At 49.2% G+C, this 11,999-nt stretch overlaps 2 long non-coding RNA genes across 3 annotated transcripts; one reads left to right on the plus strand and one right to left on the minus strand.

The window, feature by feature from the left end:
- Positions 1 to 8,476: 8,476 nt before the first annotated feature.
- On the minus strand, positions 8,477 to 9,095 carry LOC136004143 (uncharacterized). 2 transcript variants are annotated; one of them, XR_010608247.1, is made up of 4 exons: positions 8,961 to 9,095; positions 8,838 to 8,876; positions 8,700 to 8,753; positions 8,477 to 8,574 (listed from the first exon to the last, which is right to left on the minus strand). It is a non-coding gene; the product is annotated as an uncharacterized LOC136004143 (long non-coding RNA). The 2 variants fall into 2 exon arrangements; XR_010608246.1 differs by lacking the exon at positions 8,961 to 9,095 and having other exon boundaries at positions 8,838 to 8,887.
- Positions 9,096 to 10,402: 1,307 nt separating this feature from the next.
- LOC136004078 (uncharacterized) lies at positions 10,403 to 11,205 on the plus strand. The gene is made up of 3 exons (XR_010608226.1): positions 10,403 to 10,647; positions 10,889 to 11,078; positions 11,151 to 11,205. It is a non-coding gene; the product is annotated as an uncharacterized LOC136004078 (long non-coding RNA).
- Positions 11,206 to 11,999: the final 794 nt, after the last annotated feature.

Here is an 11,999-nt window from a genome sequence, read left to right on the forward strand (position 1 = left end):
CTATAGAGACCCTAGGGACCCTATAGAGACCCTATAGAGACACTAGAGACCCTATAGAGACCCTATAGAGACACTAGAGACCCTATAGAGACCCTAGAGAGACCCTAGAGACCCTATAGAGACCCTAGGAACCCTATAGAGACCCTATAGAGACCCTAGGGACCCTATAGAGACCCTATAGAGACACTAGAGACCCTATAGACACCCAAGAGACCCTATAGAGACCCTAGAGAGACCCTAGAGACCCTATAGAGACACTAGGAACCTTATAGAGACCCTATAGAGACCCTAGGGACCCTATAGAGACCCTAGGAACCCTATAGAGACCCTAGGAACCCTATAGAGACCCAATAGAGACCCTAGGGACCCTATAGAGACCCTATAGAGACCCAAGAGACCCTATAGAGACCCTAGAGAGACCCTAGAGACCCTATAGAGACCCTAGAGAGACCCTAGAGACCCTATGGAGACCCTAGAGTGACCCTAGAGACCCTATAGAGACCCTAGGGACCCTATAGAGACCCTAGGAACCCTATAGAGACCCTATAGAGACCCTATGGACCCTATAGAGACCCTATAGAGACCCAAGAGACCCTATAGAGACCCTAGAGAGACCCTAGAGACCCTATAGAGACCCTATAGAGACCCTAGAGACCCTATAGAGACCCTAGGGACCCTATAGAGACCCTAGGAACCCTATAGAGACCCTATAGAGACCCTAGGGACCCTATAGAGACCCTTTAGAGACCCTAGAGACCCTATAGAGACCCTATAGAGACCCTAGAGACCCTATAGAGACCCTATAGAGACCCTATAGAGACCCTATAGAGACCCTATAGAGACCCTATAGAGACCCTATAGAGACCCTATAGAGACCCTATAGAGACCCTAGGAACCCTATAGAGACCCTATAGAGACACTAGAGACCCTACAGAGACCCTAGAGACCCTATAGAGACCCTATAGAGACCCTAGAGACCCTATAGAGACCCTAGGAACCCTATAGAGACCCTATAGAGACCCTATAGAGACCCTATAGAGACCCTAGGGACCCTATAGAGACCCTAGGAACCCTAAAGAGACCCTAGGAACCCCATAGAGACCCTATGGACCCTATAGAGACCCTATAGAGACCCAAGAGACCCTATAGAGACCCTAGAGAGACCCTAGAGACCCTATAGAGACCCTATAGAGACCCTAGAGACCCTATAGAGACCCTAGGGACCCTATAGAGACCCTAGGAACCCTATAGAGACCCTATAGAGACCCTAGGGACCCTATAGAGACACTAGAGACCCTATAGAGACCCTATAGAGACCCTAGGGACCCTATAGAGACCCTAGGGACCCTATAGAGACTCTAGGAACCCTATAGAGACCCTATAGAGACCCTATAGAGACACTAGGAACCCTATAGAGACCGTATAGAGACACTAGAGACCCTATAGAGACCCTATAGAGACCCTAGAGACCCTATAGAGACCCTAGAGAGACCCTAGAGACCCTATAGAGACCCTAGGGACCCTACAGAGACCCTAAGAACCCTATAGAGACCCTATAGAGACCCTAGGGACCCTATAGAGACCCTATAGAGACACTAGAGACCCTATAGAGACACTATAGAGACACTAGAGACCCTATAGAGACCCTAGGGAACCTATACAGACCCTAGGGAACCTATAGAGACCCTATAGAGACCCTAGGGACCCTATAGAGACCCTATAGAGACACTAGAGACCCTATAGAGACCCTATAGAGACCCTAGGGACCCTATAGAGACCCTATAGAGACCCTAGGGACCCTATAGAGTCCTTATAGTGACCCTAGAGTCCCTATAGAGACCCTAGGGACCCTATAGAGACCCTATAGAGACACTAGAGACCCTATAGAGACCCTAGGAACCCTATAGAGACCCTAGGAACCCTATAGAGACCCTATAGAGAACCTAGGGACCCTATAGAGACCCTAGGAACCCTATAGAGACCCTAGGAACCCTATAGAGACGCTATAGAGACCCTAGGGACCCTATAGAGACCCTATAGAGACCCTAGAGACCCTATAGAGACCCTAGAGAGACCCTAGAGACCCTATAGAGACCCTAGAGACCCTATAGAGACCCTAGGGACCCTATAGAGACCCTATAGAGACCCTAGGAACCCTATAGAGACCGTATAGAGACCCTAGAGACCCTATAGAGACCCTATAGAGACCCTAGGGACCCTATAGAGACCCTATAGAGACCCTAGGGACCCTATAGAGACCCTATAGAGACCCTAGGGACCCTATAGAGACCCTATAGAGACCCTAGAGACCCTATAGAGACCCTATAGAGACCCTATAGAGACCCTATAGAGACCCTAGGGACCCTATAGAGACCCTATAGAGACACTAGAGACCCTATAGAGACCCTATAGAGACCCTAGGAACCCTATAGAGACCGTATAGAGACCCTAGAGACCCTATGGAGACCCTATAGAGACCCTAGAGACCCTATAGAGACCCTATAGAGACCCTAGAGACCCTATAGAGACCCTAGGGAACCTATAAAGACACTAGGAACCCTATAGAGACCCTATAGAGACCCTAGGCATCCTATAGAGACCCTAGAGACCCTATAGAGACCCTATAGAGACCCTATAGGGACCCTATAGAGACCCTATAGAGACCCTATAGAGACCCTAGGGACCCTATAGAGACCCTATAGAGACACTAGACACCCTATAGAGACCCTAGAGACCCTATAGAGACCCTAGAGAGACCCTAGAGACCCTATAGAGACCCTAGGAACCCTATAGAGACCCTATAGAGACCCTATAGAGACCCTAGGGACCCTATAGAGACCCTATAGAGACACTAGAGACCCTATAGAGACCCAAGAGACCCTATAGAGACCCTAGAGAGACCCTAGAGACCCTAGAGAGACCCTAGAGACCCTATAGAGACCCTATAGAGACCCTAGGCACCCTATAGAGACCCTAGGAACCCTATAGAGACCCTAGGAACCCTATAGAGACCCTATGGACCCTATAGAGACCCTATAGAGACCCAAGAGACCCTATAGAGACCCTAGAGAGACCCTAGAGACCCTATAGAGACCCTAGGGACCCTATAGAGACCCTAGGAACCCTATAGAGACCCTATAGAGACCCTAGGGACCCTATAGAGACCCTATAGAGACACTAGAGACCCTATAGAGACCCTATAGAGACCCTAGAGACCCTATAGAGACCCTAGGGACCCTATAGAGACCCTAGGGACCCTATAGAGACCCTATAGAGACCCTAGAGACCCTATAGAGACCCTATAGAGACACTAGGAACCCTATAGTGACCGTATAGAGACACTAGAGACCCTATAGAGACCCTATAGAGACCCTAGAGACCCTATAGAGACCCTAGAGAGACCCTAGATACCCTATAGAGACCCTAGGGACCCTACAGAGACCCTAAGAACCCTATAGAGACCCTATAGAGACCCTAGGGACCCTATAGAGACCCTATAGAGACACTAGAGACCCTATAGAGACACTATAGAGACACTAGAGACCCTATAGAGACCCTAGGGAACCTATAGAGACCCTAGGAACCCTATAGAGACCCTATAGAGACCCTAGGGACCCTATAGAGACCCTATAGAGACACTAGATACCCTATAGAGACCCTATAGAGACCCTATAGAGACCCTATAGAGACCCTATAGAGACCCTATAGAGACCCTAGGGACCCTATAGAGACCCTATAGAGACCCTAGGGACCCTATAGAGTCCTTATAGTGACCCTAGAGTCCCTATAGAGACCCTAGGGACCCTATAGAGACCCTAGGAACCCTATAGAGACCCTATAGAGACACTAGAGACCCTATAGAGACCCTAGGAACCCTATAGAGACCCTATAGAGAACCTAGGGACCCTATAGAGACCCTAGGAACCCTATAGAGACCCTAGGAACCCTATAGAGACGCTATAGAGACCCTAGGGACCCTATAGAGACCCTATAGAGACCCTAGAGACCCTATAGAGACCCTAGAGAGACCCTAGAGACCCTATAGAGACCCTAGAGAGACCCTGGAGAGACCCTAGAGACCCTATAGAGACCCTAGGGACCCTATAGAGACCCTATAGAGACCCTAGGAACCCTATAGAGACCGTATAGAGACCCTAGAGACCCTATAGAGACCCTATAGAGACCCTAGAGACCCTATAGAGACCCTATAGAGACCGTAGGGACCCTATAGAGACCCTATAGAGACCCTAGAGACCCTATAGAGACCCTATAGAGACCCTATAGAGACCCTATAGAGACCCTATAGAGACCCTAGAGACCCTATAGAGACCCTATAGAGACCCTAGGAACCCTATAGAGACCCTATAGAGACCCTAGAGACCCTATAGAGACCCTAGGGAACCTATAGAGACCCTATAGAGACCCTAGGAACCCTATAGAGACCCTATAGAGACCCTAGGGAACCTATAAAGACACTAGGAACCCTAGAGAGACCCTAGAGAGACCCTAGAGAGACCCTAGAGAGACCCTAGAGAGACCCTAGAGAGACCCTAGAGAGACCCTAGAGAGACCCTAGAGAGACCCTAGAGAGACCCTAGAGAGACCCTAGAGAGACCCTAGAGAGACCCTAGAGAGACCCTAGAGAGACCCTAGAGAGACCCTAGAGAGACCCTAGAGAGACCCTAGAGAGACCCTAGAGAGACCCTAGAGAGACCCTAGAGAGACCCTAGAGAGACCCTAGAGAGACCCTAGAGAGACCCTAGAGAGACCCTAGAGAGACCCTAGAGAGACCCTAGAGAGACCCTAGAGAGACCCTAGAGAGACCCTAGAGAGACCCTAGAGAGACCCTAGAGAGACCCTAGAGAGACCCTAGAGAGACCCTAGAGAGACCCTAGAGAGACCCTAGAGAGACCCTAGAGAGACCCTAGAGAGACCCTAGAGAGACCCTAGAGACCCTAGAGAGACCCTATAGAGACCCTATAGAGACCCTAGGGACCCTATAGAGACCCTATAGAGACACTAGAGACCCTATAGAGACCCAAGAGACCCTATAGAGACCCTAGAGAGACCCTAGAGACCCTATAGAGACCCTATAGAGACCCTAGGGACCCTATAGAGACCCTAGGAACCCTATAGAGACCCAATAGAGACCCTAGGGACCCTATAGAGACCCTATAGAGACCCAAGAGACCCTATAGAGATCCTAGAGAGACCCTAGAGACCCTATAGAGACCCTAGGGAACCTATAGAGACCCTAGGAACCCTATGGAGACCCTATAGAGACCCTAGGGACCCTATAGAGACCCTAGAGAGACCCTAGAGACCCTATAGAGACCCTAGAGAGACCCTAGAGACCCTATAGAGACCCTAGAGAGACCCTAGAGACCCTATAGAGACCCTAGGGACCCTATAGAGACTCTAGGAACCCTATAGAGACCCTATAGAGACCCTAGGGACCCTATAGAGACCCTATAGAGACCCTAGAGACCCTATAGAGACCCTATAGAGACCCTAGGAACCCTATAGAGACCGTATAGAGACCCTAGAGACCCTATAGAGACCCTATAGAGACCCTAGAGACCCTATAGAGATCCTAGAGAGACCCTAGAGACCCTATAGAGACCCTAGGGACCCTATAGAGACTCTAGGAACCCTATAGAGACCCTATAGAGACCCTAGGGACCCTATAGAGACCCTATAGAGACACTAGAGACCCTATAGAGACACTACAGAGACACTAGAGACCCTATAGAGACCCTAGGGAACCTATAGAGACACTAGGAACCCTATAGAGACCCTATAGAGACCCTAGGGACCCTATAGAGACCCTATAGAGACCCTAGAGACCCTATAGAGACCCTATAGAGACCCTATGGAGAACCTAGGGACCCTATAGAGACCCTATAGAGACACTAGAGACCCTATAGAGACCCTAGGGACCCTATAGAGACCCTATAGAGACCCTAGAGACCCTAGAGAGACCCTAGAGAGACCCTAGAGACCCTAGAGAGACCCTAGAGAGACCCTAGAGAGACCCTAGAGAGACCCTAGAGAGACCCTAGAGAGACCCTAGAGAGACCCTAGAGAGACCCTAGAGAGACCCTAGAGAGACCCTAGAGAGACCCTAGAGAGACCCTAGAGAGACCCTAGAGAGACCCTAGAGAGACCCTAGAGAGACCCTAGAGAGACCCTAGAGAGACCCTAGAGAGACCCTAGAGAGACCCTAGAGAGACCCTAGAGAGACCCTAGAGAGACCCTAGAGAGACCCTAGAGAGACCCTAGAGAGACCCTAGAGAGACCCTAGAGAGACCCTAGAGAGACCCTAGAGAGACCCTAGAGAGACCCTAGAGAGACCCTAGAGAGACCCTAGAGAGACCCTAGAGAGACCCTAGAGAGACCCTAGAGAGACCCTAGAGAGACCCTAGAGAGACCCTAGAGAGACCCTAGAGAGACCCTAGAGAGACCCTAGAGAGACCCTAGAGAGACCCTAGAGAGACCCTAGAGAGACCCTAGAGAGACCCTAGAGAGACCCTAGAGAGACCCTAGAGAGACCCTAGAGAGACCCTAGAGAGACCCTAGAGAGACCCTAGAGAGACCCTAGAGAGACCCTAGAGAGACCCTAGAGAGACCCTAGAGAGACCCTAGAGAGACCCTAGAGAGACCCTAGAGAGACCCTAGAGAGACCCTAGAGAGACCCTAGAGAGACCCTAGAGAGACCCTAGAGAGACCCTAGAGAGACCCTAGAGAGACCCTAGAGAGACCCTAGAGAGACCCTAGAGAGACCCTAGAGAGACCCTAGAGAGACCCTAGAGAGACCCTAGAGAGACCCTAGAGAGACCCTAGAGAGACCCTAGAGAGACCCTAGAGACCCTATAGAGACCCTAGGGACCCTATAGAGACCCTATAGAGACACTAGAGACCCTATAGAGACCCTAGAGAGACCCTAGAGACCCTATAGAGACCCTAGGGAACCTATAGAGACACTAGGAACCCTATAGAGACCCTATAGAGACCCTAGGGATCCTATAGAGACCTTATAGAGACCCTAGAGACCCTATAGAGACCCTATAGAGACCCTATAGAGACCCTATAGAGACCCTATAGAGACCCTATAGAGACCCTATTGAGACCCTATAGAGACCCTATAGAGACACTAGAGACCCTATAGAGACCCTAGGGACCCTATAGAGACCCTATAGAGAGACCCTAGAGACCCAATAGAGACCCTAGAGAGACCCTAGAGAGACCCTAGAGAGACCCTAGAGAGACCCTAGAGAGACCCTAGAGAGACCCTAGAGAGACCCTAGGGACCCTATAGAGACCCTATAGAGACACTAGAGACCCTATAGAGACCCAAGATACCCTATAGAGACCCTATAGAGACACTAGAGACCCTATAGAGACCCTATAGAGACCCTAGAGACCCTATAGAGACCCTAGAGAGACCCTAGAGACCCTATAGAGACCCTAGAGAGACCCTAGAGACCCTAGGAACCCTATAGAGAGTTTACCCCACTTCAGTCCAGCCCCATTAGCCCTGTCCAGCCCATTCCAGCTCACCCCAGCCCATTCAGCCCACTTCAGCCCAGCGCAGCCAGCTTGGCCCACTTCAGGAGAGTTTAGACCACTTTGGCCCACTTCAGACCAGTCCAGCCCACTTTAGCCCACTTCTACACAGTTTAGCCTTGTCCAGCCCAGCAGAGCCCAGCTCACCCTCGTCTGCTACAGGCGAAACAGCTCGTTTGCTACACAGCATGGCTTGGTACTACTTTGGTCCAATTCAGACCAGTCCAGCCCACTTTAGCTCAGTCCAGTGCAATTAAGCCCACCCAAGAACAGTTTAGCCCAGTCCAGCACATTTTGGCCCACTTCAGACCTCTCCAGACCACTTTAGCCCAGCACAGCCCAGTTTACACAGTGCACACCAGTCCAGCCCAGCTTATCTCACTTCAGACACTTGACCCCACTTCAGCCCAGGCCACATTAGCCCTGTCCAGCCCATTCCAGCTCACCCCAGCCCCTTCAGACCACTTCAACCCAGCACAGCCAGTTTGGCCCACTTCAGGAGAGTTTAGACCACTTTGGCCCACTTCAGACCAGCCCAGCCCACTTTAGCCCACTTCAACACAGTTTAGCCTTGTCCAGCCCAGCAGAGCCCAGCCCACCCTCCTCTGCTACAGGCAAAACAGCTCGTTTGCTACACAGCATGGCTTGGCACTACTTTGGCCCAATTCAGACCAGTCCAGCCCACTTTAGCTCAGTCCAGTGCAATTAAGCCCACCCAAGAACAGTTTAGCCCAGTCCAGCACATTTTGGCTTTCTCTAGAGCTAACGATTTGCCTCCAGGCACCCTCTACTGTGTCCTCAGACATTCTGGCTCAAATACTACTTTGGAATGCTACATCTCAAACCCCTTCCTGCCATTCTGACATTGTCCCCCACACCCTCGCCTCCTACAGGAGGCCCTCTACTTACCTTGCGTAGTGCCATTCGTGTCGAGGCCGCCTCTCTGCTCAGAACTCCCACAGCAGATGCCAGTCATGTTGCTGCCCTTGCCAAGTTGCTCTTCGTCATCTGACAGAAACAAAAAAAGGGCAACACGTTGTGCTGGCCATCATCTCCAGCATCCCAGCCATCCAGCCCGGCCTCTTCCTTACCAACCGTCTGCCTCCTCCCAAGCTCCTCAACACCGTGCTCACCTGTGCCAAAGCCATTCCAGACTCTGATGCTGGTCCTCTCCTCCCCTGCGTGCCCTAGGAGTGCAACAGAAGCCAGTGACCATGGTTCTTGCCAAAGTGACCCACTCCACAATCCTTCCGCTTACCTCCCTGACTCACCTCAAGCACTCATCCGACTCCCAACATAAAAGACGAGACCTGCAATACCAAACACAAATACTGAATCTTTTTGCCATGTTTTTCTAAACATGAGGGCATCACACTCAAGATGAAACCCTTTACCTTTTCATAGCTGGAACTGGAAGCTGGATGAAACCCTTAGAAGGCTCCTGCTGATGTGACTGAAAAGAAAGCTGTTCTCTGCTTTATGTTTGTAAGTAATGAACACAAATGCCTGACCAGCTTTTAACCAGCCAACACAAGCACTCAGTACATAAAGGACTAAGTTCCAAGAACAAGCTTAACACTTTCAGTTCTAGCAGTGAGTTGGAAGCACCAAAACAGCTCACAAGCTAATGCACTCATTAAAACAGTCAAGCTGTACTACCCTGCCCACTATAAGATGGTGCTAAAAAAAGTCCCGCTTAATTTTTCTCATCCCCATGGTGTATTTCAAATCTCTTTCTGCTATCCTGATGCTGTTTCCCCCGTCTCTTCTGTGGAAAACTAATCTTTCGGCTTAGTTTTTATAGTGTCATAAGTCTCAAACTAAAGTTGTTGCTCAGATCTCCCACACTGGACACATGGGTGTTTACTGCACCCACCCAATTTATTTTTATCATTTGCAGTAACAGGAGTAAAAGGAAAAAATAAAAGAACTGCCACCCAACATTCTGCAGACTAAGACAAGGAAATTCCCTGAAATATTTATTATATACAGACTGTAATGAACAAGCACTCTGCAATTTAGAGTTTTAAAATGAGACATATACAAGCTGAAAAGCATTCTTTTATCTTTCCCTGCCAAAAGGCATCAGTTATTTAACAGTCACTACATCCCAAAAGAACATTAATATCATGTTTTGGTATTCTTTAGACCCAAGTGTCCAACTTAGTTTTTGAAAGAGCACAAACCCAAAGGCACTCTTGAAGTAACTCTTAAACATATAAATGGAATGTTTGTTCAGTAACCACTGTTATAACTATTTTATGAGAAATAAAAGACAAGTAATAAGAACATAAACTGTAAACAAATTTTTCTTTAAGTTCTGTGGCTGAGAGCAATTAAAAAAAACACTTACCTGAACACCACCACTACCAACAGCACCTCAAGTAAAACCACAGCACAAAGAAATTCATTTATACAAGAAGATGCAAAACCAAAGATAGCTTAAAAAAATTAGCTCAGAAAAAATCATTTCAAAGCACTCAAAAAACAAAAGCAATACACACATCATTAAAACCACAAAACACCCCAAAGACCTTACCTTGAAAAGCAACAAACCCTAAAGAAGACCCTTACTCTGAAGCTGTGCCTTATATACCCCAGGCCCTACCCACAACCCCCCCCAGTGCCCTGGCTCAGGTGTGGGGCAAACCAGCTGCTGGGATAAAAACAGCCTGACAAGGTGCACCTGGTTTTTGTTGTTTTGGGTTTGGTTTCTTGGCTGCTCTCTGATTTTAACTTCGTGGGTTTCTTTTGGGGGCTTAGATTTCTATTCAAAATTCTCAGATTCCATAGCTTCACTTTTATGAAGCTGGGCTCAAAGCTATACTTGGTTTCAGACTGGGTGGGGGTTTTCTGTCTCACATTCTAGGGCTTAGTCTCAAAGAGGTTTTCTTCCACACAGACTGGCTCAGGCTCATATACTTAAACAGCACAGACACTCTAGTTCAGATTTAGGCTCAATTTGGCATTGACTGGCTCGCCCAACCACACGAGTCTCACATCGAGACTAACACAGGCTTCCTGGTTCAGACTCGCTCTCACATTCTAACTAAACAAAGACATTCAGGTGATTTAGCCAAGGTGAGCAAAGCTTAGACCACCCAAGCAGCAATTTATTTTAGGGTCTTGTCATTTTCATAAAGCTGCAATTACTTTTTGTTGGTGGTGTATTCCAGGGGGTGTACACGTTAGAATAAAGGGATGGAAAAGCTCTGAGGGCTAGTGGATGAGTAGTAAAGTGACAGGAGAGAGAGATGGGACTTCCTGAGGGAAGGGTGCAGCTTCTGTATCTCTGTCAGTGTGTGCATGTTCCCTTTTCTAGGTGCTGCAGATAACTCGAGGGAGGTGAAGCTGCAAACTCAGGAGGGCTGTGAGAAGATCGGGGGTTGTGTGTGTTGGGGGTGCTTAATTGTTGAGGAGAGCATGGCAAAGGGGTTCAGTATTTGTGCTCGGTGTTGCAGGGCTGCCCTCTACCTTTGGAGTCGGATGAGTGCTTGAAGTGAGTCAGACAGGTAAGGAGAAGGATAGTGGGGTCGGTCACTTTTTGCAAGCAGGGTGATCATTTGTCTCTATTGTACTCCTAGGACCTGGAGGTGAGGAGAGGCTCAGTGTCGGACTCCACTGCGGGTTTGGAACAGGCAAGCACAATGTTGATGAGCTTTGAAGGAGGAAGAGAGCTGTTACAGAGCAGGCCAGCACTGGTGGGTGGGGTGGTGGTGATGATGGTGGCCAGCACAGTGTGATCCTGTTTGCTCGTTTGTTTGCTGCAGGTGATAAAGAGAAACTTGGCAGCTGTGGCAAGATCACAGGACTCTGATGTGGGTGTTCTGAGCATCAAGGCCAGCTTGAAACCCATGGCACTATGGAAGCTAAGTAGAGGGACTGCTGCTTGGGGCTGGAGGGTGGGGGACAAGGTCCGGATGGCAGGAAGGGGTTTGAAATGTAGCATGGGGCTGAGGGAAAGGCAGGGGGTTACTCTGTAGCATGAGCTTACATGGGTAGGGCAGCTACAGCTTGACTGTGTTAGGGAGGGAGGGTGTCACCCACAGCCCTTCCCTCAGTGACCTGGGTCAGGGGTGAGGCAAACCCCCAGCTGGGATAAGAGCACCCTGACGATCCACAGCTGGGTCTTGTTTCATCTGGTTCTGGTTCATTGCCTGCTCCCTGGCTTTAATTTTCTGGCTTTCATTGGCTTAGACTCATATTCAAGACTGGCAGGCAGTGCAGGCTCCTTCTCACACAGACTGGCTCAGACTCATACTCACGTTTAAGCTGCACAGTTTAAACTGCTAACCTGAAATGAAAATGTCTCATATAGAGATACTGAATGTTACATGTGCTGCTGAAATTAAAGTAATCCAAAACCACTCTCTGGAGAAACCTCAGCTGCTGAAAAAAAAAAAAAACCCTCTAGCCAAAGAGCTGAGAGAGCT

The sequence above is a fragment of the Lathamus discolor genome, chromosome 24 (genome assembly GCF_037157495.1).
Source record: "Lathamus discolor isolate bLatDis1 chromosome 24, bLatDis1.hap1, whole genome shotgun sequence".
NCBI classification, from domain to species: domain Eukaryota; kingdom Metazoa; phylum Chordata; class Aves; order Psittaciformes; family Psittacidae; genus Lathamus; species Lathamus discolor.